This window comes from Talpa occidentalis, unplaced genomic scaffold (assembly GCF_014898055.3).
Source record: "Talpa occidentalis isolate TD23 unplaced genomic scaffold, MPIMG_talOcc4v2.1 talOcc4.3, whole genome shotgun sequence".
NCBI lineage: Eukaryota > Metazoa > Chordata > Mammalia > Eulipotyphla > Talpidae > Talpa > Talpa occidentalis.
This window is the reverse complement of record NW_023603184.1, coordinates 135,334,470-135,360,992: the sequence shown is the minus strand read 5'-3', so window position 1 is coordinate 135,360,992 and position 26,523 is coordinate 135,334,470. Positions and strand designations below refer to the sequence as shown.

At 44.7% G+C, this 26,523-nt stretch overlaps 1 protein-coding gene across 1 annotated transcript in view; it reads right to left on the bottom strand.

The window, feature by feature from the left end:
• The window catches only part of SMARCAL1 (SWI/SNF related, matrix associated, actin dependent regulator of chromatin, subfamily a like 1), a 74,968-nt gene extending 49,101 nt beyond the window's left edge, over window positions 1-25,867 (bottom strand). Inside the window, exon 1 of the mRNA XM_054700070.1 lies at window positions 25,844-25,867. The gene's annotated coding sequence lies outside the window, so the exon portion shown is untranslated. The remainder of the gene's footprint in view (window positions 1-25,843) is intronic.
• Between the last annotated feature and the right edge of the window lie 656 nt (window positions 25,868-26,523).

Here is a 26,523-nt window from a genome sequence, read left to right as displayed (position 1 = left end):
GCCCCGTGGTGGCTTTAATGGAGACTGTTCCTTAGTTCTTGCTGTTCATCTTTCCAGGATTCCCCTGTCCCTGTCTTTTTTTGGAAGGGGGGGGGGCACCTTTTTTTGGTAGGAGAGGAGTAACTTAATTTGACCAAAGCTATCTCTGTTTCTTGTGTCCAAAGAACCCTGACTCCTAATTCAGATCAGAGGACTTCCAGCCTTCCTTCCTTAGAATATTTAGCTGAGAGTTTGTTAGGGGGAAAAGGATGTCCCAAAGCAAATTCCATACAGGCTTTGTGGACTCCACCCCCACCCCAGGTCAAAGCCAAAGACACTGGGAACTCCAAATCCCATCACCACCAAAGGGAAGGTGGCTGGGACCTGAGGGTGGGGTTAAGCAGCCAGGTGGATACAAAAGGCAGACACGTGGGCTTTGGGGCTCTCTCCATTTTTGGGCTCTCGGCCAGCTCGCAGCGTCCGGCCAGCTCTGAGAGTGACTTTGGGTTTCCAGGTCGTCGGATCGGGTAGGACGCATTAAAGACTTTATTTCCCTATTTTCTCCCTGAGTTGTACATTTTCCTTATTTCCTTTTCTCTTGTAAATAAACCTTTTATTAACCCTTTTGCGTGTGTCTGTAGTAGAGTATTCATAAGTCCCGTTAAAGCGCGCGGGTGAGGACCCACAGCCAGGAACCCGTTTAATATCGGGGTTGCTCTATAACAAGTTTACTGTAAAATATAGGCACAAAACAGCTGGATTTACAAAATGGTCCAAACTGTGAATTTGCCATTCTTGGTTAAATCACATCCTTTATGATTCTGCAACACCCCCTCTTCCTCGCTTGTCCTGGACTCTGGGTCCTCAAGGTCAAGGGCTGTGTGAAACATTTCTGTCCATTCTGACTCTCACTTCCCACCTTCTGTTTTCTGGGGTCCTCAAAGTACAACTGCAGTATTATTATACATTTCTAGAGATAGCTTTTTTCTTTTTTCCTTGACTCACAGAGTGAAATCTAGGAGGGTCCAGGACAGCATCCATCTCCTCCCTTCAGTGTTAAAAAAACAGAAGCCCAGAGATATTAGCTGGGCCTTATATTAGATGTACAGAGGGCAGGCTGACACAGGACACCTCTATTCCCATGTGGGAAGCTTTTGAAACATTAATCAAGCATGCAAACAGTAGTTGCAAGCTTGCCCTTGCTTGCAAGTAGGTCTGGGCACCTAGGACAGATGCAAGTCTTTGTCCCTAGAGCTTTCTTGCCAGTGATGTAAATTCTGGGCTTCCCTCTTCCCTCTGGCTCAGCTTCCCTGGAGAGGACTTTGGGAAGGGAGCTTTTGACAGCCACCTCAAGGGCATGTCATTGCTCAAGCTAATTACACCTAGGGTGGTGTGATAAGATATGGGAGCAAAAGCAAGACTTTGGGTGGATAGGTGGATAAGGAGGTGTTCCCTCCTCGGGTGCTGCCAGTCAGCAAAGGCATTTGCATACCCAAAGCACAGAGGAGCTATGTAATGGTTTATAAGCCAAGAAATTCACCTTCCTTAGCGGTTGTTCCATTCTGATGGACTTAATTGCCTTGAGTCTGACAGTTCAGTTTTTCTCCTCTTGTCTGCCTCCCCCTAGCCCGCCTCCCCGCACAAAACTCCAAATGTGCTATAAAGATAGAAACTCCCGTATATCATTTCCACATCAATCTGTAGTTCGGTGTGAGGTTTCTCTGAGCATCTAACTGGTTTGGGTGGCTGTGATTGCTTTACAAGCCTCTCTCGAATCTGACATTTTCTGGGGACAGCTTGTATGTCCTTTGCCAAAAGCACCTGCCTGGAATTCCTACTCCCATTTTTTTGGACCTGTGAAATTGTATTTTCCTATTCCTGCTGCATTCCAAATTCTACTTTATTCATCCATCCACTTATGTATTCATTTAACTATAATCCCAGGACCTATAATGGACCACACACTGTGTAAAGGTGCTGGGGTCAAAACAGTGAATAACAACCCAAAGATGTAACCCTTTCTTCATAAAGCTACGGTCTGGTTGGGGAGGCAGACAAAACATTTCCAAAAAAGGAAAAGATAAGGTAAATGATAAATGCTTGAAAGATTTAAACAGAAATGAAAGCAAGAGTTGTTTCAGAGTGGTCAGGAAAGGTCTCCCCAGGGGGAGCCATTGAAGCTGAGGCCTGCAGGGGGAGAGGAGGCGGAGAGCAGAGGGAGCAGGGTTCTGAGCTGGATGCAAAGGCAAAGACAGCTGCTCGCAGGCAAGAAAGAGCCAGTTATGTCTGAGATACTGAAACCGAGGTAGGATGGGCCTCAGGACTTAACTCACGAATAACTAACATAAAATTAAACGGTAGACCTTAGATAGAAATCTGTTGGCTCCAGAAATGAAGCTACCTGGACACAAATTCTGTTAATGACACAGAAACAAACATCTGTGACTCCGTAAATCCACTCCAGGGGGGCCAGGTCATTACCGACCCCATGAGCACAGGCCACCATGAACTCCTGACAGTGCACAATTCTCACAACGGTCCACAGGTTGCTTGGTGGTCAGGAAATTGAAAATCTGAAACCAGGCCAGGGGATGTCAGTGTAACAGGCCCTAAAGCTGCAGACCCTAAATTGGGTCCGGACTGAAACGGTGAGCACATGTGTGTACCTGAGTAATGTCCACAGCGAACAGGGACATATGAGTCATGAACTCTGGACAAGTCCACTTTCCTTTTGTTTTTCTCTGCCAACCAAGAGGAACTCTTGTTCTTAGACGTTAGCCCTAAAACCTATATATTCAGAGCCTATCTCCAGATGGGAGGCCTCTCACGTCCGAGTGAGGTATTCCTGGATCTCTGTCTCTTCTGCCTTGCTTAATCAATAAATGTTGACTCCATTTGTTCCTTACCAGTGTCTGGAGTCTCTTCTTCATCCCCACTAGAGGTTCTCAAGAGCCTCTTCCTGGCTGAGCATCAGCTCCTTGGTCTGCTCTCATTCCCAGTAGCTGGAGTGGAGGGCCATGGCAGTTCCCAGTCTTATGTTCTGGAGGGTTAAACCAGGGGTTCTGAGGGGCCTCTCCCTTGTCCTGTGACAGGGCCAGGGTGCCTGGAGGGGTGTGAGTGGTGGAGAGGGGCACAGGACGAGAAGGGAGAGGCAAGTAGGACAGATCATTTCAGGGCCCATGCCAAGAAGCCTGGATTTAATTCTGGAGCAGTGGGAAGTCACTGAGGAGATTCGTATTGGAGGGCTGTGATCTGCTTGTGTCTTAAGAAGACTGCTCCTTCCAAAGAGGAAACACAAAGAGCCAACAGGCATATGAAAAAATGTTCACCATCCCTTATAATCAGGGAAATGCAAATCAAAACCACATTGAGATACCACCTTACACCAGTAAGAATGGCACATATCAAAAAAATGAGCAACAACAAATGCCAGCAAGGATGTGGTGACAAAGGAACTCTCCCACATTACTGGTGGGAGTGCAAACTGGTCCAACCACTATGGAAAGCTGTGTGGAGATTCCTCAGTCTACTAAAAATGGAGCTACCATATGACCTGGCAATTCTACTCCTAGGGATCTACCCAAAGGACATAAACGCATTGATTCAAAAGACCATCTGTACTCCTATGTTTATTGCAGCACTATTTACAATAGGTAAAACCTGGAAACAACCCAAATGCCCCAAAAATAGACGACTGGATCAGGAAGATGTGGTACATATACACAATGGAATATTATTCAGCAATCAAAAAAGATAAACTCATGCCATTCGCAGCAACATGAATGGAGCTAGAAGGAATTATGTGCAATGAAATAAGCCAGAAGGAAAAAGAAAAATATCGGATGGTTTCACTTACAGCAGGAATATAGGGGAACCGAATAAGACATCAGTGTAAAAAAATAGTAACAGTACAAAACACAACAAAGCAAAAATGGACAATTATAAACCAGAGACATCCTGCAGGGGAGGAGGAGGGAGCGGGATCAGAGGGAGGGAGGAGCCCAGGGGACTGAGGTGATGGTGCACGGGTGCCTTGGGGAAGGAAACTCTGTGGGGACTACACCTGAGGGGGTGGGGGGAGGCAAATATTGTTTAAAAATGAACAATGACATAAAAAATTAATTTAAAAAAATAAGAAAGAAGACTGCTCTTACTGCTGAGTGGCGAGCACCCTGGGGAAGGCCAGAGAGCCAAGGAAGCCTCCTCCCTGTGGCAGGACTCCGGAGAAGAGCTGAAGGTAGCTGGGCTCGATGATCACCATGGCAAGCTGCTTGGAGAGTCCCCAGCACCACGTCTCCATCTCAGGGAGCCTGCGTGCCTGAGTTCCACACCACCCCCCAGTTGCCCCCCTCCCTCTGGCAGCATGGGGCCTGAATTTGGCTTAGAAAGTTGGGGTGTTATTCTGACCTTTCTTATGGACTTTATTTTTTTTTTCTGTATGGTAGGCAGCTTCTTTACAGAAATGCAAATTGGGACAATTAAGTTCTGTCTTGATTATTAGGAGAAGATGGAGGAATCAGATGGGAACTATACTTCATTGAAGGATATAGGTAGCAATGGAGCCCAAACTCCATGTCTGGGGTTCTAATTCCTTCTCCTCATCCAGTACGCTGCTGCGTAGCTCCTATAATGAGGGGAGACCCACCAGGCTTTGCTCAATATTGCAACCATCCCATGGAAATTGCTCAAGTAGTGACACCCCATTTGTGTCTACAGCTGTGCAATTAATTTAACGGGGGACTGCGGTTGACTTGGTGCAATGTCCCTGAAGGCCACAAGGGGGCGAGTCATTGCCCATGCCTTGTCTCTTCTTAACGTCTTTCTTTTTTCTTTTATGTTTATTGACTTTTTATTCTTTTCATTTTCCTCAGCTCTTGGAACCCTACCTCCAGCCTGATCCAGATATCTCCACTGTAACTATTTGGTGGGTGGAACTAAAACTTATTTTCAGTAGTTTGGGTTGTATGTATTGACTCAATCTTTCCTGGCTTTTAGCTCTCAAAGACTTTCTGTTTCCCTTCCCTAGTCTTTCCTCTCATTTATTAAATTTTTACTCAGAGGGCCATCAATTGCCTTCCCCCCTTCAACAGAAAAATAAAGGGGACCCACTCCAGACCCACACAAGCAAAATGCCATTCAATTGTTAAGAAACTTCTAGAGTTGGGGGAAACTTGAGAGGCCTTGAGGTCTGCAGGCTGCCTCTGCTGTAACTATTTAAACCGCCTCTAAATAACTACTCTAAGTGGGGGTTCCTAGGGACCTGAGGAGAAGTCACCCCTTCCTTCTCTAACCCCCTTATTGCATATTTCTTAACTGCCTAGAACTCTGCAAGTTCACATTTGCTGTGTCCATCAGAGAAAGACAGATGGAGGGACTGCTAGCTACTTTATGTTCCTGTTGACCCAAGGGGCTGCTGATCAACCCCTTCTAGGGGTCTCACTGCAAGCTGCAGGTTCTGGCATGTGGCAAAGACTCAAGGCTGGTATCTGTTGCAAGCAGCTATTTCCAGCCATGCTAGATGGAGGCATGGTCAGACCAAATCAGAGAGAAGGAAGTAGTCCCATACATCACAAGGGAAAATTATCCTAATTGAGCGGTTAAGAAAATGAATGCTTTCTAGGTAGTTTACAGTAAGGGACCTCCTACTCCTGGATGCAGTAATAGAAAACCACGGCCATCAGATCCATTTGGGAAAGAGCTTTAACATACAGTCCAATCACCTCCTCGGTTCCCCAGCACTTGTTTCCAGGAAATCAGTTTCCTCTTAGCCATCAGTTCAATATTATTTTAGATTTTATTTTATTTTTTTTCCTTATAAGCGTCTGAAAGAGCAGACTCTCTTCTTAACTCTACTTGTGTTGCAAATGAAGTGTAGTCACTCATAATTACCTACTTAAGCTTTTGGACTTCCTGCAGGAAGGCTAGAAGCCAATCCCTCCCTCCCCTTCCAAGCTCCATTTAGGCAGACAACTCCAGCGCCCCCTGCAGGTTGCTACAGGCACAACGGTCTCTGGTGGTAAACAAAAACAGGTATTTTGCTTTGTGAAAAATTTAAAAGACCTGTTTCATGCTGTCAGTTGGAGAGATGACATTTTAAAATATCAATTAAAAAACAGCATATTTGTTGACTAGACAATACATTCACACAATTCAAACTCCATACACGTACAAGAACACAGTGATGTGTCTCCTGACAGGACACCAGTGCTGTGCCCAAGATCGGTGGACTTGGTGAGCATAGCCTCAAAGAACCCAAAGACAGCGGATGCAAACACAAAAGGGAGTTTATCACAGACTTGAGTCCTGGCTCACGACACTTACCTATGCAGTGGCAGATATCAAGAGCCCTGAACAAAGGAAGCAGGGGTTTTTTATAGGGTTACAAGCAGGCTTAAAAAGTAAATCATGCTGGCAGTTACTCATTGGCTACACAGATGCGGTCTTCAACTTTGCCTGGCTAATCCTAAGCTGATTGGTCCAGCCGAGATGCAGCTCCAATTCTGGCAAGTTCGCCCTCATTGGTGACCGGAGGGCGAGGGTGGAGTGAAACTATCTCTGGAATGCAGTCATCATTCCCGAGACAGCAAAACCTAAAATTCTAAAATGGCAGTTACACGCAAAATGACAAAGCAATGGCTAAGAATACTTATGTCTGGTTCCACACAGTTCCTGACGAAACTATGGAAGCTAGAGCTCCAGGGCTCCTCACTTGCACAAACCCCTTGTAAGGTCCTGTACATGATTTTATAGTCACCATTTGTTTTGTTTTTTTTTCCTTTAAAAGCTCCCCCAGGAGCCTCCCATGGTGGCGCAGGCAGTTGAACACAGCGCTGTAAAGCTGTCCGCAGCTTTTGCAGCACTGGTTTGATCCCCGCTGGCTGGCAAGAATCCCACATGGCACAGCAGACCTCTTCTGTCTCGCCTGCTGCTCCCCTCAGCAGTGTATTTCAGTCAGTCTGCCTGTTCTGCTCCCCGCTCTGTCTCTGATGAATCCTCTCACCCTTGTGTGCATCTAGCCTGTACTCCGGTTCTTGTATAAATAAATAAATCTTAAAAAAAAAATAAAAGCTCTCCCAAATTGCATAAGCTTCAGGGCCTCCAGAACTTAAATCTGGCCCCATCCCTGTTGCTCAGACACCCCATTCCCTTCTCCAAAGACAACTGATACCATGAGTTTCTTGCGTATTTTTCTGCAAATGGTTTATGCACATTTAAGAACAGACATATTTCTCCATCTTCCTTTTCAGGTAAGTGATAACACGTGTAACCTGCTCTGCACTTGGTTCCTAGCATTTGTCTCGAAGAAGTTGATTTCTTCATATTTGGGTTTCCTCCTCTGTAAGGTGCATGTCCTTATCCCTACCCCACAGACTTCCTGTCAGGGCTGAAGGAGACGATGTGATGCTTTTAGCCATTGCCTGGAACGCAAGTGATCAATAGATGTAAGTTACAGTCTATTGTTATTGTTAATATTTAAAATATACTACAAAGCTCCAGTGAGAAAAGCAGTGGGGGTGCTGATAACAATAAGAGCTGATGGGCAAAATGAAGAAAGAAACCCCTGTAACTCAGTTTTTATTTGTGTGCAAGACACAGCTGCCATGGGCACAATGCAAACACTACAAAGAAAAAGGGTTGTCTTGAGGGCTTTAAAGTCTAGAAGTGGGCCTCCCTGTGGCGCAAGGGGTTAAGCACAGTACTGTGAAACTATCTGCAGCCAGGGAGCTACCCACATGGGGCAGCAGACCTCTCCTGTCTTGCTCTGTCTCGCCTGCTGCTCCCCTCAGTAGTGTACTTCAGTAGATCCACCTGTTCTGCTTCCCACCCTGTCTCTGGTGAATCCTCTCACCCCCCATACCTCTGGCCTATACCCCAGTTCTTTTACGCATAAATAAATAAATCTTAAAAAAAAATGAAGTCTAGGAGGGGAGATCTGTAACACAAAAAGGATGATGTGTACATTGCTGTGGGGACTTGTGAGGAGCCCCTGGCCTGAGCGATGGTCAAGGTGTGGGGAGCAGAGAAGAAGGAGGGCTAAGAGGATGCAGTTTTGATTAAATGAAATAATGAAATAATGTTTAAAATAAAGTTAAGATCGACAGGATGTTCTCCTGAATGACATGATCTTTGGGGTCCTTTCAATAAGTCTGCGCAAGTACTATGTGGGGGGAGCAGTCGTCCCTTGGTGGGCAGTGGTAAGTGGGCTTTGATTGAATCTGGCATCTCAATCTAACTCTCCACTGCAATTAAAGGGGGAGAGAGAGTATCAGTATTAACCAACCGATCCCTCATGAAAAAACTCAAAGTCTAAATCATCGACTAACACTTTATCAATACACCTCTAATTACATGTGAGGCTTTGAGAATATGCCTCAATATGATCACTGCTGTAAAGCAGACTCCAATCACAGGGACGCAGCTTGTACTATACAGAGGAGAGAGGGAGCTTATTAAGTGGTGTCATTTGATTGCAACAGCAGATCTCGACAGGTGAAAGGATGGATGCTCCACCCCTCCTGCCATGTCCCTGGATGTCAAGTGTGTAAGTAACATTACAGAGGCAAATGGACTACAGGCCGCTGAACTGCTCCCCAAGGCCAGATGGGGCTTTGGGAAACTGAGAGCCAAAGGCACATATTGTGGAAAATGAAGCTTATGTCTCCATCCCAGCCCTACGCCTGGGTCAGCTTCCAGACCAGCTCCCTAAGTTTCTGCCAATGGCTTGAATACACTGCAGACCTGCAGGGGTGGGGAGCCCCTGAACCGTGCCCACCCAGCACATGGAGAGTAGCCTTCTTCTGCCCATCTGGTGCCTCTTTATCTAGCTCCTGCTCATCTCAGCCTTGATTTCCCTTGCTTCCCCACCCCGACCCCCCAGCCTCACCATTTCAGTGCGAGCTACTCATGTGATCAGCAAGTCATTTAGGGAAAAGCCTTTTAATTAAGAGGAGAACAACAAATTATTAAATCAGAGTCATTTATTACCCTGCCATCTGGTCAGAGCCCCTCCCAACCCCCTTCTCCTCGGAGGCAGCACAGGCATAAAAAAGTGACAGAGAAAGGAAACAGGAGACCCCTCTCTGCCTGAATGCAGAAAGGACCATCCAGACCTCCTGGGAGCAAACTGGAGTCTTTTCCATGTTGTAGAAATGGGTCTCGGCTTTTCTCACCTGTAAAACAGGGACAATTATGCCCATCTAAGTGCAGGGGAGATGCCAAGCACCTCAGTGGACACAGTGGGGTCACCCTGGGACTTTAAGTTTAATGGAAGCCTGTAAATTAGGAGCTTTGGCATGAAGGTGGTGGCCCTCTTTCCCTTGTGACCCACATGGGCATCCCTGTGCCTCTTCCCCCAAATGCCTGGGGAGCTCAGGAAATGCCTGGGGCTCTCCAGGTGTGGATGTCAGGTGTTCCCCTATGGAAATGCAGCCACAGACTTCCCTATCTGGTTTGGACTTGCACAGGAGAGAGGCTGAGAGGGTTTTAGCTGAAAGAGGATAGGAAATGCCATGGAGGAGTGTCTTTCACTAGGTGTCAGCTCCAAGACACTGCAGGGGAAGACCAGAGGACACAATAGACACTGTCACCCCGCATGTGTGACAGCTGGGAATGAAGACTGATAGGGGGCTGCTGGAGACCCAATGACCATGGGCAGCGTTGCTGGCAGTGATGTGATTTTCCAAAGTGGGGAACAACTTTGTAAAAGACTGGACAAAATGAAATGTAACTTTCCCACAGTTCACAGAGTTGGTTTTTTTTTTTTTTAAAGATTTATTTATTTATTTATACAAGCACTGGGTACAGTCAGAAGCGCGGGAGGGTGAGAGAATTCACCAGAGCCAGAGCGGGGAGCAGAGCAGGCAGAAGGACCAAAGTACACTGCTGAGGGGAGCAGCGGGCGGCAGGAGAGGTCTGCGCGCCATGCGGGACAAGCCTCCGGTGGCCGGGGAGCAGCCGGGGATCGAACCGGTGCTGCAGAGGCTGCGGGCAGTTTCGCAACCCAGCGCTCAACCACTGCACCACCGGGGAGGCCCTACAGAGTTGTTTTATAGGATATATTTAAAGCCACTTTATAAGGTCCAGCTCTTTACATATAAAATGAAGTTACATTTTAAAGCACAGATGGAGTGGGCTTTAGCTCAACTGTTACTTTGTCATGTCAGACTTCGAATCCCTAAAACTCGGATGATTACCAGTAAGTTTCCCACCTCTTTAAGTACCTAGAGGGACACAGGGAAGTTGTGCGGAGTTCGGGTAATTCAGGAACAGGATTGTGTAAGATTAGACTGTTCTGGCTCTACTTGCAGGAGGGAGGCCTTTACCCATCAAACATCCTATGTTTTCTAAATTCCTGCCTAAGGGGGTGATCCTGTGCCAGACTACGAAATTAAAATGTGAATCAAATTAATTAAAAGTAAACAAAAGACAAGAAATTGTAAAGGTAAAAAAGCACCTTGAGAGAACCAAGACATTTTGAAGTTAGTTATTAAATGTTATGAAAGAATTTTTGTTCCTGTTGCTTGACATAACACTGAAATGATTTAACGTAAAGGTACAGACAGATATGCCTGCAAGAATGTAAAAAAGTAAATCTCAATAGTGACACGAGAATGCGAGTTGTCTACCAGCTTTACAGAAAACATTTTCCGGGCTGGCAGCTGAGCTCACTCTCTCTTCTGTGGGACTTTCTTCCGTGGTATACTCAGGGTGAGTCCCAGTTTGCGAGTTTGTATCACACACACCCCCAACCCAACAGGTGGTTGGTCTAGGTGGGGGAGAGGCACATCTGACTCAGTCCAAGCCCATCAGGTGCTCTTTCATAGGAGCTTGGCTTTTGGAACAGAGATGGGGATCCTGGGAGTGAGAGCCAGGCCCATGAATAGGGACCCCTAGAGGTAAGCGGCAGACTGCAGACTCGTAGGTCTCCACAATAGCCCAGTCTCCCGGTCTCCTTGGAGACCGGCCTTATTTTTTTTTTTTAAAGATTTATTTATGCACACAAGAATTGGGGTACAAGCCAGAGGTGTGGGGAGTTGAGAGAACTCACCAGAGACAGAGTGGGGAACAGATCAGGCGACTGACTGAAACACACTGCTGAGGGGAGCAGGAGGCGAGCCAGGAGAGGTCTGCTGTGTCATGTGGGTTTCTCCCTGGCCGGGGATCGAACTCATGCTGCAGTGGCCACAGACAGCCTCATAGGTTGCGTCTCAACCCCTTGCGCTACCAGGGCGGTCCCTGGATACTGGACTTTTAGCAAAGCAGTCCTCACCTGTTTCTGTGACATACCACAGAACCTACCCCCAGATTCCATTTCTTCATGCTCAAGCTGGCTGAAGTCAATGCCTGTTATTTACAACTAAAAAAACTGATAGGTTGTTTAAAGACAACCTATCAGGAGATGATTTACAGTGATCAAGAATGATCATCTACTGTAGATTGGGTTGCTTGGAAGAATTTGGAAAATGATTGGTTTCCTCAATTTGGTTATATTTAGCTAAATCCTACAAAGGGGGATGAGTTGAGCTTGGCAAATTGTCTTTGCAGGCATTGGAAATTATCGTTTAACTAGAACAGCTGTGGCAACCAGCTTCCAAAAGGGCCCCTGGGATGTTTGCTGTTTGACACATTCCTCTTTCATCAGTGTTCTGGTGAACTGAGTAGGGCAGACCTGTGTGCCAATGAGATATGTGAAATATTATATGGGAATATGACTTCATAAAAGACATTGAGGTTCTTACCTTGTTCTGTCTTGAGCCACTCACTGCAGAGGGAGCTAGTCTCCATCTTGCGAGGACCCACAAGCAGCCTTATGGAGAGATGCCTGTGGTAGGCGGGGAGTCATGTGACTGCCCCAGCCCCACTCAAGCTCCCGGATGAATACAGCCCCAGCTGACATCTTTTTTAAAAATATTTATTTATTTATGCATACAAGATCTGGGGTACAGGTCAGAGATGCAGGGGGTGAGAGGATGCACCAGTGACAGAGTGGGGAACAGAACAGGCAGATTGACTGAAATACACTGCTGAGAGGAGCAGCGGGCGAGACAGGGGAGGTTTGCCTCGCCATGTGGGTTGCTCCCTGGCTGGCCAGGGATCGAACACATGCTTCAGAGGCTGCGGATCGCTTCATAGTGTGGTGCTTAACCCCTTGCGCCACCTGGGAGCCCCCGCAACTGACATCTTGATTACAGCCTGAACAATCTGTGAGATAACATTTAACGTTATCTTAAGATACTTTATCTTGAGATAATTTCTTACATCCCAATTGATAGAATAAAAAAATCAAACTCCTCACAATGACCTAATAGTCTGCTCACCTCATTGTCTTCCCCCTCTCTTTCATTCTGCTTCAGAAAGGCTGGCCACGTGGATTTTCCTGGAACATGCCAGGCACACAGCTGTCTGAGATACTTAGCATTTATGGGTTTTGCTGCCAAAACCACTCTTCTCCCAAGACACTCAAATGACTTATTTCCTCACCTCCTTTGATTCTTGATTCAAAACTTACCATCTCTGGGAAACCTTCCCTGATGACTGTATTTAAAATTTAAACTCTTACCTCCTTGACAATTTCACCTTCCTCTCCTACATTAGTTTCTGCATAGCCCTTATCACTGTTTAATATTTCATATACTTTATTTATCCCACTTCTTTATCTCTAGTTCCAAGGATTTTTTGTGGATTTACTCATTGTATCCTTAGGGTTTAGGACTATGTCTAGCACATAGGAAACTCTCAACAACTATTTGTTAGGTGAACCAATAAATGAATTAATCTAGTTAGCTTAAAAAAAATGCTAAATGAAATAAGTCAAAAAGAGAAAGACAAGCCCCAAGAACCAAGAAAACCCTAGAAACCTGACTGGATAATTGAGGCTACCTGAGGGGGAGACTGGGAGGTGGAGAGCAGAGTGGGGAGAGGACCTGATGGACTATGGTGGAGGATGATGGTTGCTTCGGTGGCGGGTATAGTAACATACATTTGAAGAGGTGTGAAACTATAACTCTAAATGTATATATGTAAATCATAGATAGTATTATAAACCCAATGTTACCTCAATAAAAAAGAAACAAAATATGGATTCCATGTAGAAAACTTGGAGACTATGAGACAGGTCTTAGGAATAAATAAGTAAAAACCATTTGGAAATGGCCAGTTCTAACATTTGTTATGTATCCTTCCTCACTGTTTCTCATCAATGCCCTTTGAGTTATAAGGAATAGAAATCCACTCTGGCTGACCCAAACATTGAGGTATTTATCAAAGGCTACAGTGGACTTCAGGGAAACCCACAGGGCATAAAATAGCTCTGGGCCTTGTGGGAACAAAATGCCAACAGGCACCAAGGCTGCTCTCTTTGGCTCCAGTGGGTCTTAAAATCTCCCTTTGGAGCTTTGTCTCCTCAATCTTCTCTCTCTGAAAACCACTTTCCTTTGCTCACTCATTAGTTCACACATGTTTCTCCTGTCTGCCCTGGAGTCTCATGACTTTTCAGTCTCACTGGCTCAGTCTTTCATTGTCCCAATTCCAAGTTCCAAGAAAGTAGACTCTGTTTGTGCCATTTTAGGCCTGGGGCCCTGTCTGGTAGGCAGGATCACACATCTATAAGAGTTTGCTAAGAATGTCATAACATAGGCCACGAACTGGGTGGCTTTACCAGTAGAAAGTCATTGTCTCACAGTTCTAGAGGTCAGAAGTTCAAGATCAAGGTGTCAATAGGGTTGGTTCCTTCCGAGGGATATGAGGGAGAATTTTTTCCATACGCCTCCCCTCACATCTGGTAGTTGCTGGAACATTAGGCCTTTCAATCTCTGCCTTCAATTCACAGGGTGTTCATATGTCTGTTTCCACATTCTGCCTTCTTATAAGGAATTGGATTAGGGTTCCTTATATTGACGTCTTCTTATCTTGCTCATGTGCAAGATCCTACTTCCAAATAGCCTCATATTCATAGGTTCTGGGGGTCAGAATTTCAACATATTGAAATGGTGGTGGTATGCACAGTTAACCTAGGACATTGCATTGAAATAGTAGATTTGCACTTTCAAGTGACAGTGTGTAGTGGAAGTAATGCCATTTGTTTAGTACCAACATTGTTCTCTATGTAATATGTATTTTTTCTTGCAAAAGTGGAGCCATACTATATATTTTTCCTTCAGATAGATTGTGAAAATTTCCCCCATGTTGATAGCATATTTTACCTTGTTTTTAATGGTTGCATAGTACCTTATTATGCAAACATAGCATTATTTATTCAGACAATCGCTATTGCTAGATCCATTCTTTTTTTGTTATTTTGTGCAATGTTGCAATCAGTATCTTTGTCTCTAAATCTTTTGCACACTGATAATTCCTTCTTTAGTACAAATTTTTGGAAGCAGAATTAGTGGTACAAAGAATATGACATTTTAAAAGCTTTCAGTATATATTTTCAAGCTGATTTCCAGGAAATTTGTTGAGAATATTTGTCTCCCAACATCTTTGCCAATATCCAGTAGAGTATTTTTGTCAGCCAAAGTCAAAGAGATTACAAAATATCTTCGAGTGGTTTTAATTTCTATTTTTGGAGTGAGATTGAATTTTTCTGCATATTTATTAGTCACATGCATTTCTTTGGGGAACTGTTTATTCATTTACTTTGCCAAGTTTTCTATTGAACTTACTTTTTTCTCATTGATTTGTGTTAATTTTCTATCTTAGAGCTATTAGCCTATTATAGGCTGTAGTTTTTTTTTTATGACTTCAGCCATAAAAAATTTACTTTATTTTATTTTATTTATTATCTAGAAGTTTATACTCTGTTACGATGTTCCTCTTTGGCTTCTTTCAACCATCTGTGTTTAGAGAGTTTTTCTAGAAAGGTGTCCCAGAGAAGGGATAACCAATCACGTCTATTTCTTTTTATTTTTCCTCCCAATGGTTAATATTTTTACATTAAAAATGTTGATCTATGTGGTCCTGTTACTTCTGGTTAATTAAGTATGGTTTGATCCTTGGCTATTCATTTCTCTGAGAGGTGGAGTTGAATTCTCCGCCTTTTGGTTGCAGCTTACATGACTTGAGTGACCAAGAGAATGTGGCAGGACCTGTGTCCTGGGAATTCTGAAGTGAGGCCGTTGTCTCGTTGCACAGGATCGTGGTCCCAAGTCTCCAGGTGAGCTGTCTGACTACCTCAACCCACCAGGTTGAAGAGAAGATGCCTAAGCACTTAGCTGTCCCAGCGGAGCCCAGAATTCTAGCCATTTGTGCCAAAGCAAACTGAGTATCGTGGCATAACTTCTGTCAACACTAAATGGAGCGGAAGACTCACCAGCCCAAGTTCTTGACCCATGAAGCCATGAGATAAAACATACAGTTGTTGTTTTATGTCACTAAATTGTAGGGTCATTTGTTATGCAACAATAGATAACCAGAACAGCTTGCTAGATTTTTATAGCAGAAGCAGAGAGGTACAGGAAAAAGTGCTAGAATTCCAGGGAGAACAAATGTTTGTTTGTTTTTTCCCTTTGCCAATATAAATCCTTCCTTCTTATATCTGTATAGACAGAAGCCTATTAAATTTTTGCCAATGGGAGTATACGCTTGCATCAAGGGCAGATGTCGCCCCTGAGCCCACCAGGATCTTTGGCCCAGATAAGAGAATCAGGATGGCCTGACATTGACCACCCCTCCAGTCTCATCCATGTGCACTGTGACAATGAATTAATGAATTATATGAGCCAGACCAAGACACCCCCCCTCCTCAATTCCAAGCAACAAGCCCTATACCACAAATCACAGGCATTCAGAGAGCTCCCCCCTCACACCAGATCATATAAATTCTTAGCACAACTCCCACCCCTGTGGATGCTCCTTCCCCGTCCTCTTGCTGTCGTCTCTTCCTCATGTCCAAGATCATTAATCACTGCCACCTGCCAGGCCCTTTCTGTCCGCAGCCCTTTCCTCTGACCCTCGCTGTCCATCTCTCTCACAGTCCAGCCTCTGACAGACCAGGGGGCAGGCTCACACCTGTCAAAATGGGGTGAATGAAATCAATCAATGGGATCACAAACCTCTCCCCTTGCCTTCCTGGCCCCTACTATTTCATCCCTCTACTTCCCAAGAGCATGCCAGAATTTTTAATTTCCTTCTGGAGTTGATCATGGGGGAATGATAGCAAGAGGAGGTGGGAAAGAATTCAGGGGAGACAATAGCAATAATTGGGGAGTCCTGGAGTGCTTCTGATGTGCTCTGGTATCTGGCAGCTGCTGTAAGTTCATGGAAGAGTTCTCCACCTTGGACGCAGATTCCCAAGAGGAAGCCTGGACAAGGATGTAGAAGACTGGCGGGGTGGATGCCGGGCTTGTAGCCCTGTGGCCTTGTTTTCGTTAAAGCCTGTTGCCTGATTCTAGGGCTTTGGTCACATGGGCATGAATGAATTGAGTGACTGGCGTCTCAGTAGGAAGCAAAACTGTGAAGTAGGCCACTCCCATCTCTTCTGAGCTCTGTGCTAAAAAGAGCAGACACCAGGGCCTCCCTTCCACTCGCAGAAAACCTGCATTCACCGTGACCCCTTGGGGAACACGCTCCGTTCTTTGTCATCTAAAACCTTCCCAACTCTGATGGTTGGAACTGCAAGCCTGATAAGATGGGAGGGTGTCCTAAGCAGGTGGGTAGAGGAGCTATTTTCAGGCAGCCAGAACCTCAGAAAACCCATCAAATCACAGAGGCTCGCCCACTCCACCTGCGTGTCAGCTTTAAATTCAGATTGAATTTGTGGTGGCACAAAAGATTCTGTGCCTCCTGCCACAGGGAGCGTCCATTTGCCCACGCTGCTGTTGCTGGGTAGTCTGCCCTTTAGCATCCAGCTGGCTCCAGTCAGCCTCGAGGACAGCAGGCAGCCAGGTCAGCCTCACCAGACTGGCCAATGGTCCTAGCTGAGGGTCAGGCTTCCGCCCACCCCAGGGCTTCCCAGGCCACTGACCCAGCGTCTCCAGGAAGATTATAAAGCATGTGTTCTTGTGGGTGCCACTGACTAAGATTTGGCTGGTGGGAGAGTGACTTCTAGCACTCCAGGAAAGCCAAGTCAATGCCACACGGACCTCTGAGGAAAAGGAGACCCAACATCAGGTAAGTGAGGCGAGGGCAAATGGACAGGGTAAAGGGTCAAGAGTTGTGGTTTCAGGTCCTGGCTCTGCCACTCAGGGCCCTTTCTGCTTATGCATCCAGTATCATCCAATAGGATCACATATCTGATGGGCATCTGTGTAAAATCTACAAGTCAGTGGAATATGAAGTTGGGGTAAGTGTCATGTCAGAGGCCCATACTGGCCTAAATTTTATTAACATTTTAGGCAGACATATTTGTTTTGTTTGGGAAAGAAGGTGGGGGATGGTTAGTTGTGCTTCATCCCATTTTATTTGCCAGTATAGACAGCGCCAAAAGTTCAGGGTCATGTGGGTGGACAGGCATCCAAAGTGCTTATATCTCCTGTCTGCTTCTGGGTGGCTTTCTGATGCTGGAGTCTCTGTACCTACTCTGCACAGTTAAATCACTTTTACTGCAAGGGACAGCAAACCCAGCTCTAATGGACTGGAGCCTCACAAAGAAAACCTACTGTCTCATATGTCTGGATCGTGGTCACTAAATTCACTTCTCTCTCCTCTCAGCTCTGCACCCTCTGTATTTTTCAAGTCTTTGGGTAGGATCTCCCTCTGTGAGCATAAAAGAACATCCAGAAACTCCATGTTTAAGTGTACACCAGTTGGGATCATTTGAGTAGCAAAAAACTGAAAATCAGACTCAAAATCACTTTATCAGAAAGGAAGTTCACCCCACACAACAAGCAATCCAAAAAGGAGCTGAGATCCAGATGGGTTAAAGAAGTGCCTCAGCAGTGTCATCAAGGAGCCAAGCCTTTTCTACTCCTTCATTTTCAGTATCAGTGGTTCTTTCAGAATGTTTCCTCTTGTGATCTGTTGCATTTCTGAGTGCCATATCTAAATTTTGCAATGTGCAGGAAAAGAAATATAACTACCTCCTCTTCCAGCTATTTCTTCAGGAAAAGGAAATGCTCTCTAGAATCTTTTGAGACTTCCCATGTTTTATCCCACTTGCCCAGACCTCAACTAACCACTGAGAACTTGGTCAGCTTTGACCAGTGATGTCCCACAGCGACCATTTGACAATCCCCAAAGACATTTTTGGTTGTCACAAAAGTAGTGGAAAGTGCTACTGGTCTCTAGTGTGTAGAGGAATGAGATGCTGGTACTAAGCATCATATGGTACACAGGACCCTCATCCACCCCAACAAGGAATTATCTAATCCAAAATGCCGGTGGTAATGAGATAGGGAACCCCTGGCTTAGACAATGACCTAGGTGGAATGTCTAGTCAACGATAATGTCTTCTACAATGTTCTATCTAAACAACAGTCTTTCCCCTGGTATTTCTAGCAAAATCTCATTATATTCCATTGGCTCTGGCTGCACCATATGTCCACTCCTGAGCCAATTACTGTGTGCAGGAGAATGAGAGGCAATGATTGGCCTAAGTCTAGGTTGCATGTGGTATCTCTGATGCAGGGTTTAGTCAACTCTACTTGGAGATATGAGATGAGCATGGGAGATGAAAAGGGTAAAAGTGAAAGTGGACATGATAATCAGTGAAAGTGGAAATGATAATCAAGATGAAGTGAATAAATGCCAGGCAGCACAAACAACAGCTGCCCTCCACCCCACTGCTCTGTGGAGGCAAGAATTGTGTTTGTATTTGGACTCAAAATAGCAGCCACAGCAGCAGGAGGTCAATGGCACTGTCTAGGAACACTCTAGGCTGGCGCCTGTGAATACCTCATTCGACATGACAGATAGCAGTCCTGTGGCTTTAATTACCTCCATCCAGGCAGCACTTCTCACCTGAGGAGATGTTCAGTCAACCTGGCAATGTGAAAGCTGGAGGAGCAGAGGAGGGAGAAGAGGAGGTGGCAGCTAAGAAGGATGCAGAGAGAGGGAGAGCTGGGACACAGGTGTGCTGTGTGTCCTCAATCCCAGATGACTCCTCTGCCCTGGGGCTGAGCTCTGTGGACTGAATCGCCTGGGCCCCCTTGTGCTCTGACTTCCAGTTGGATTTGGTCAATATCACAAGATGAAAGGATGGGCGGGAAGAGAGAGAAATTATGACATTAATTCTTCTGACCCCTCTTTGCTTTGTCACGGTTCTGTCGGCGTCTACACCCAGCTATGGCCAGCACTTCTGTTGGGAGTTCCCTTTCTTTGGCACTGCTCTCATTTAGGCTTCATCCTTCCGCTTCCTCCCATTGCTTCTGCCCTAAAGTGGGCATTAACTACCCACTGTTACCTTCATGGGTGACTCCCCATTGGTTCCTTAAATCTTATCTGCACATTCATATGTAGCACCTTCATTAGACAAGCTGCATGTGTTGTCTGCTCCCACAAGGACCCCAACTGACATAACAGGCTGGTGTAGGTATGAGACACATTCATGCCAGATTGTCATACTAGAGTATCACACTTGATCACACCCAAATACTTCTTGAGTTTAAAGAAAAGCCACTCATACTTGTTACTTAAGACCTAAGCTTCTGAGCCTCCCCTGGTGGCGCAGCAGTTGAGCGCTGGGTTGCGAGGCTGCCCGCAGCCTCTGCAGCGCCAGTTCAATCCCCGGCCACCGGCGAGGGTCCCACAAAAAAAAAAGACCTAAGTTGCTCAGGAAACCTAACAGTGTAAATGATGTATTAAAGGGTTATTTTGCCTCTCTTCTTCCAATCCCTGCCAAGCTGTTTTCCCTATGATCTAAATAAGTAGAAAGCCATAGTTAGTCAAATGTGGCTAACTATGCCATATTTGATAATTGTGCCTGGCATTTCTTGAACCCTTATTAAATGCCAGACACTGTGCAAATGACATATGCTTTATCTCATTTAATCTTCACAACAAATGCATGGGTTAGATACTAATGTTTCTTCACATTTTATACAAGAGGGAAATGAAACTGAGAGAGTTTAGTAACTTACTCAAGATCAAATAGCTGGTAAGTGGCTATCACAGTTAGCACCAGTGGTTACCAATATTTCTGATTCTATTCCCCTTCCTAGAAAATATTTCCTCTCTCTTTTTGCAATAGGGAGGGGCGTATGACTAGTGTTGCCAATAGAATTGTGACTTCTGGTGACCAAGTTGGACTGACACATTTCAGAGCTGCCCTGTGATCAGTGCTCCAGTCCTATGTCCCCCAAGTCTTGGCAGAGGACCAGATGGGTTGAGATGCAGGTGCCATAGGTTGAAGCAGCCTGCATTGCTGAGCCATTACATGAAGGCAGCTGCCCTGCGGAGTTGCTCTGACCTGTTGTGACTTGGTGTAAAGACAGCATAAACTGTTACTATGTTAAGAAACTGCAAATGCGGTGCTGTTTGTTATTGATCTATCCTGACAAACAGTGGAGAAGTTGGGATCAAATTCAAGACTTTCTGGGCCAAAAGTCAGTGTCTTTGATCATTGGGAAATACCGATTCTCCCTGCCTCTTTCTCTGAAAAGACTTCTTGGAAGCTGTGGTCTTGGAAAGATGAGAGAAAGGGGGCATAAGAAATGAAGGTGTTACCCATGAAGACTCTTACCAGAGGAATAAGTGTTAAGGAAGAGACTAGTAGAAAATCATGCCTGTCTTTTCCTTGCTTAGCATATTAACAATAGAAAACAAAAAATAGAATTCCTTAGAAAAGTGTTTATAAGTGGAACCTCCAGGATTTTTGCTTCAGACCAAGGAATTAATTATCCCTCTAGCAGCCTATTCAAAAGCCCATTTCTAGGAAGTATGGATGAAATGTTCTCTACCTTGGGAGAAAAGTTCCAATTGTGACCCTTCTATTTGGGTCATTGTCTCCATGTGTGCTTTATCTCTTTCTTACAGTGAAGATTAGTTTTTGGTTTAAGACTGACTATTGGGGCCTCCCTGGTGGCCTAGGGGTTAAGGTTCAGCACTATCACTGCTGAGGCCTGAGTTTGATCCCTGGCCAGGGAGCTAATCCACATGGTGCAGCAGACCTCTCCTGTTTTGCCTGCTGTTCCCCTCAGCAATGGATTTCAGTAGATTTGCCTGTTCTGTGCCCCACTCTGTCTCTAGGGAATCCTCTCCCTACACTTCAGTTCTATGCAAAAATAAATAAATAAAATCTTAAAAAAAAATGACTGTGTATTAATCTTAACCACCTCCTTTCAGCCTCTGTTACCCATCACGCCAGAATTTCAAGAACTGAGGGGGTCATGGTCTTTAATCTAAATTTGGAAAGAATCCAGGTAATGAGATCAGTATCCCTACATCTAAAGGCACTTTGTGTAAAAAATTGGTCCCTGAAGTTTACTAGGAAACCTGAATTTAAAGGGATTACATTGGAAAATGAGGTGCTAACATGATCTTGTTTTCTAGACTGAAGAAGCTAACACTTTTTATTGGGGTGAAAAAGGGTGGACAAAGGAGGTGGCCCCTACTGTCCATATTTTCGTATACCTATGAACAAGAACATAATTACCCATCGTCCCAAGCATGAGAAAACGGGTCCTCAAACTGAATAGCTATGAGAGGATTTGCTAATTAGCATCATGTTTACTCATTTATTGTCAACTATAATTACTTGTTTATTAGAAAAGAGGCTTCCCTGTTTATTACAGTCATTATGGTCTGTCAGTACAAGAGAATGTACTTGGATTTCACAAGTATCTGTGAATTGCACAAATCTTGCCAGCCCTAGCTAGGACCAACTCTCAATTAAAATGCTAGGAGATATTGGGGCCACCGGGGGGCCAAGGGATTAGGACACAGGACTATGAAGCTATACACAGCCAAAGCGATCCAGGGCCAGTGAGCTACCTACATGGCATAGCAGACCTATCCTGACTCACCCACTGCTCCCCTCAGCAGTGTATTTCAGTAGATATGCCTGTTCTGTTCCCCACTTTGTCTCTGGTGAATCCTCTCACCTCCCACACCTCTGGCCTGTACCCCAGTTCTTGTATGCGTAAATAAATAAATCTTAAAAAAAAAAAAAGGAAAGAAAATTCTAGGAGATATTTCTCAAAGAGTCCCAGAATTTTATTTCAATTAATAAGGAGTTATTCTGCCCAATAGAATTGCAAACATTCTCCTAAGCAAGGACTTCATTGCACGCTCCTTCTTATTTAGCACTAACTCGTGTTTCTCTTCAGTAGTATTAACACTAGGCTCTGTGCTACTGTATACTTATTTGGTATATATGTTCTCATTCCACCGCTACTACAACCCTCGAAGGTAGGGACTAAAAGTCTTATTTTCTAGATGAGGACACTAAGGTTCAGGGAGGTCAAGTGACTTCCTCTGAAGAACATGCCAGGATCCCTATCCAGGCCTTTCCTACTGCACAGCCCATCTTTGTTCATTCTGCAAACACACCCACAAACAAACCATTCACATCTATGTTCCCCTCATAAGTGAATTGGAAGAGATCATTGGCCGGACTGGTTTTTCCCGGGAGGCAGGACCAGGAGGTTGAGGATTCGGATTGGAAAGGGGAGAAAAGATGTTAAGGGGGAGGGAGCTGGTGGTGTGAAAAGACCATGTTGTATGTTGAGTCAGTTAGAAAACAAAATGCCTAACTAGGGATTTGGAAGACTGAAATGTATTAGTTGGTTTGTTGTGGATGGAGTTGGACAAGCGAAACATTAAAAATCATTAATTAAGTCTCATCCTCTTTGCTTTCGCTGATGCTGGGGAGTGGGGAGAGAGACGCTGTGCACTGAGTGGCCTCTGGCTGTGTTATTATCAGGAGTGAGGGGTCCCTGCCTTCGTTATGGAAACAGTCATCTGTTACTGAGAGTTAACTATGTGCCAGATGCCACATAAAGTACTTTACATGACCTTTCTTATTTAATCTTTCTGTTGCTCTATGAGGTTGATTCTACCTTATTGACAATGAGGAAAGAGGGTCATGTAAGGTGGCAAAGGTCAACACGCCATGAACTATTATAGCAGACTCAGAGTGGAGTGCCCCATCCTATCTGGAGTAACAGGATTTGGAGATATGCCATGCGCAAGACTCCTTTATGACCCTGCCAGCCTGAATTTCAAGAAGCAACTTTGTGTTTTCTTACTTTGTCATGGTGAGGTATTTACTTATACACTCTGAGGTGCACAAATCTGAAGAGGATAGCTTAATGGATTTTTTACAAATTACATACCCATGCAACAGCTCTCTATATCTATAATTATATTTTACCTGAAAAAGTAGAAGTGATAAATGTTGCAGGAAGTGCAGGTACAAATCTTCTTACCTCCAGGTAAGATCATTTAGAACACAGTGATGTAACATGCACGTGGATAGCATTATATACCTTTTCTTGTTATAATTTATAGAGCGCAAGTCTCCCCTATTTTAAAGAATGTGAATCCAAATGTTCAGGGTGTATAAGGTGCAATGTGGCATATTCCAGAATGCAATGGGGCTTCTTTTGTGTTTATATTAATTCTTCTCCACGTTACATGTCCATATAAACTTTTGTGCTTTCCTCATAGGGGAAATTTGACATAACTGTGCATCCCCCAGGAGAAGGTGAGTATATAAATTCAAGGTTTTATTATTGCTATGTATGTCTCTAAAAATCAATATTTCTATCTGTCTGCCTATCGATCTACATGTGCACATTGGGTAACCATTTAAAAGAGGCTCTTTTTAAAGCCACATTGCATTAAGTGGGCTCTTTGTTAAAATGGGTTACATGTACATGGCTAAAGTTTACATGGTATGGGTATCATTTATATATTTCTGCTTGGGACTACGCATGCTTGTATACATAGCTATCTCAGATGCCTCTAATTCTGTGTATAATCACATGTCACTTGAACAAAATTCTATGTTTCCAAAGACAGTTGGTGGGTGGAAGGCTTTGCTGCCAGGAAGGACATGTGCCATCACGTTCAGGCACCAGATGTGGGATGGACACTTCAGAGGCTCCTCCACAGAAGCTTGGGGGGCGTCAGCTAAGACGAGCTCTCCCTTTGTCCCAGCCTAACTCTGAGCAGCAAACTGCCCTCTCAGCACAATTGAGAAGCAGATTCTGTCTATCATGTCCACTGCTTCATTGCAGGCTTTCTGAATATTTAATAATACCATTTGCCTTCCCAGAAAAGGAGCTCAGAGAAGCCCATGCAGCCCTGGGCACAGGAGGTGAGGTACAGCACAGGGGCTGCCTTGGAGCAGGCTCACCAATCATTCCTCATAAAAAGCACCCCAAGCTGAGAACCCCACGAGATGGCTCGGGGATGAGGATGTAGCAGGGAAAGGAGGCCATGCAGATGGTTTCAGGCACCTGCCAGGAGCCTTGGAGAGGAAAGGAAATTCCGAGCTGGTATCAAGTGACCACAGCATGCAGAGAGAGGGAAATCAGAGACTTAATTTCCACTCACAGATGGGAGCTTGGCACAAATTCAGATTACTCAAAAGTATGACAAAGAATGGAGAGGCTAGAATGAACCACATGGCTCTTCTGATCCAAGGTAGTTTCCAGTCCGGGCAACTGAGACTCAGATTGTAATCAACCCCTGATGTCAGATAGCTGATCTGTGGCCAAACTGTTTAGAGAACTTAGACTGTTTCTATTCTTGGAATGGACAGGTTACGCTGCAATAACAAACAGCACCACATTTGCAGTTTCTTAACACAGTAACAGTTTACGCTATCTTTACACCAAGTCATGACAAGTCTGGGCAACTCCGCAGGGCAGCTGCCTTCGTGTAGTGGCTGGGCAATGTGGGCTGCTTCGACCTATGGCACCTGCATCTCAACCCACCTGGTCCTCTACCAAGACTTGGGGGACATAGGACTGGAGCACTGAAATGTGTCAGCCCAACTTGGTCACCAGAAGTCACACCTCATTGGCAACACTAGTGATAAGAGCCCAAGAGGTGCGGTACAGCATATTGCAAAGAGAGAGAGGAAATATTTTCTAGGAAGGGGGACAGACTCAGAAATACTGGTGACCACTGGTACTAACTATCAGAGCCACCTACCAGCTATTTGATCTTGGGTAAGTTACTAAAGTCTCTGAGAGACATTTCCCTCAGAGGGGAAGATACATTAGTATCTAGCACATAAGTTTATTATGAAGATTATACAATAAGGCCTATTGTGATAAGGCCTGTCTCAGCTTCACACAGTGTCTGGCATTTTATAATTGTCCAAGAAATCATAGACCTCTCTTCCTACTCGTCAGTCAGAGTGAACTTTTGAAAAATAGAAATCCACTGTTTAAAATCCTTTGGTGGCTTCCCAGCTTGTTTAAAATGAAGTGCAATGTCTTGGAGCATTCCTACAGGCCTCTCCACAACCTGATTCTTGACCTCATCTCTGAAGTCCTCTTCCATCACTCCTCACTTTCCCTAGCCTCCGGCCTTGCTGGCCTCCTCTCTGGTCCCCCAACACGCTAGCACATCATCCCCACCTTGCCTCTGCTTTCTGACTTCTTTGATCAGAACTCTCTGCCTCAGATCTTCACATTACTAGTTTTTCAAATGTTAGGTCTTAATTCAGGAAGCCTTTCCTGTCCTCACCATCTATGTGCTTGTGGGTCATTCCCTCTCACATTACCCTGCTTTTTTAAAAAATAAGTCATCACCATATGAAATTAACTTATTTATTTACTTATGTATCTATTGTCCACACTAGTCATGAACTTTGTAAGGGCAAAGCCTTCATCTTCCTTGCTCCCTACTGTAGCCCTATTACTGGGATGACACAGGATTCCCACGGTGAGTGTGTAAATCTCTGCTCAGGCCCTTTTCTATTTCACTCTGTTGCTGCATTTTGACGTTGATTTGTAACTTTCTCTTTACTCACTTGTCTGTAGAAGAATATCCACTCATAGCCAGGTAGTGGCCAGTCTGCTCACATCGTGGTTGATCACTGGAGAATGAGGTCCTGGCACCAAGCTTCATCTTCCAGGCCAGTGATCTGCACAGTGAAGGCCAAGCACAACCTGATTCAGAATTACCAAAGGAATTAGTCAAAAATACATATCCTAAGTCCCATGTTACACATACTACATGAGAATCTCTGGAGCTAGAGTTAACCCAGGAATCTAGACTTTTAACAAGCATTGCAGATGCCATTTAAGACACATGTAGCTTGAGAAGAACTCTCCTTCAACACACCAATAAAACATATCAAATTTTTTTTCTGGTGAGTTCTCACATTTATTCTTGCATTGCCTAGTGAGTGATCAATCTCTATCTGAGGTCAGAGTGGAGTAATTTGGGACACGGAACAGAACAGGGGACATAGTGATTGATGTTCTCAGTGCCATTATATATAAATTATTCATTGCTCTGTGTCAAATTACCCTCAAATTAGTGTGTTAATCACATTTGGGGATACTTATCTGTTCACTAGAAACTCCTTGAGGAGGATGGGATGGGGTGACATGAATTAGCAGCAGAAATAGGAGGGAAAATCAAAATCCACTTCGAATCACCTCTTGTGAATGACTGAGTGGCAGGTTTAGGATATTGGGTAAGATG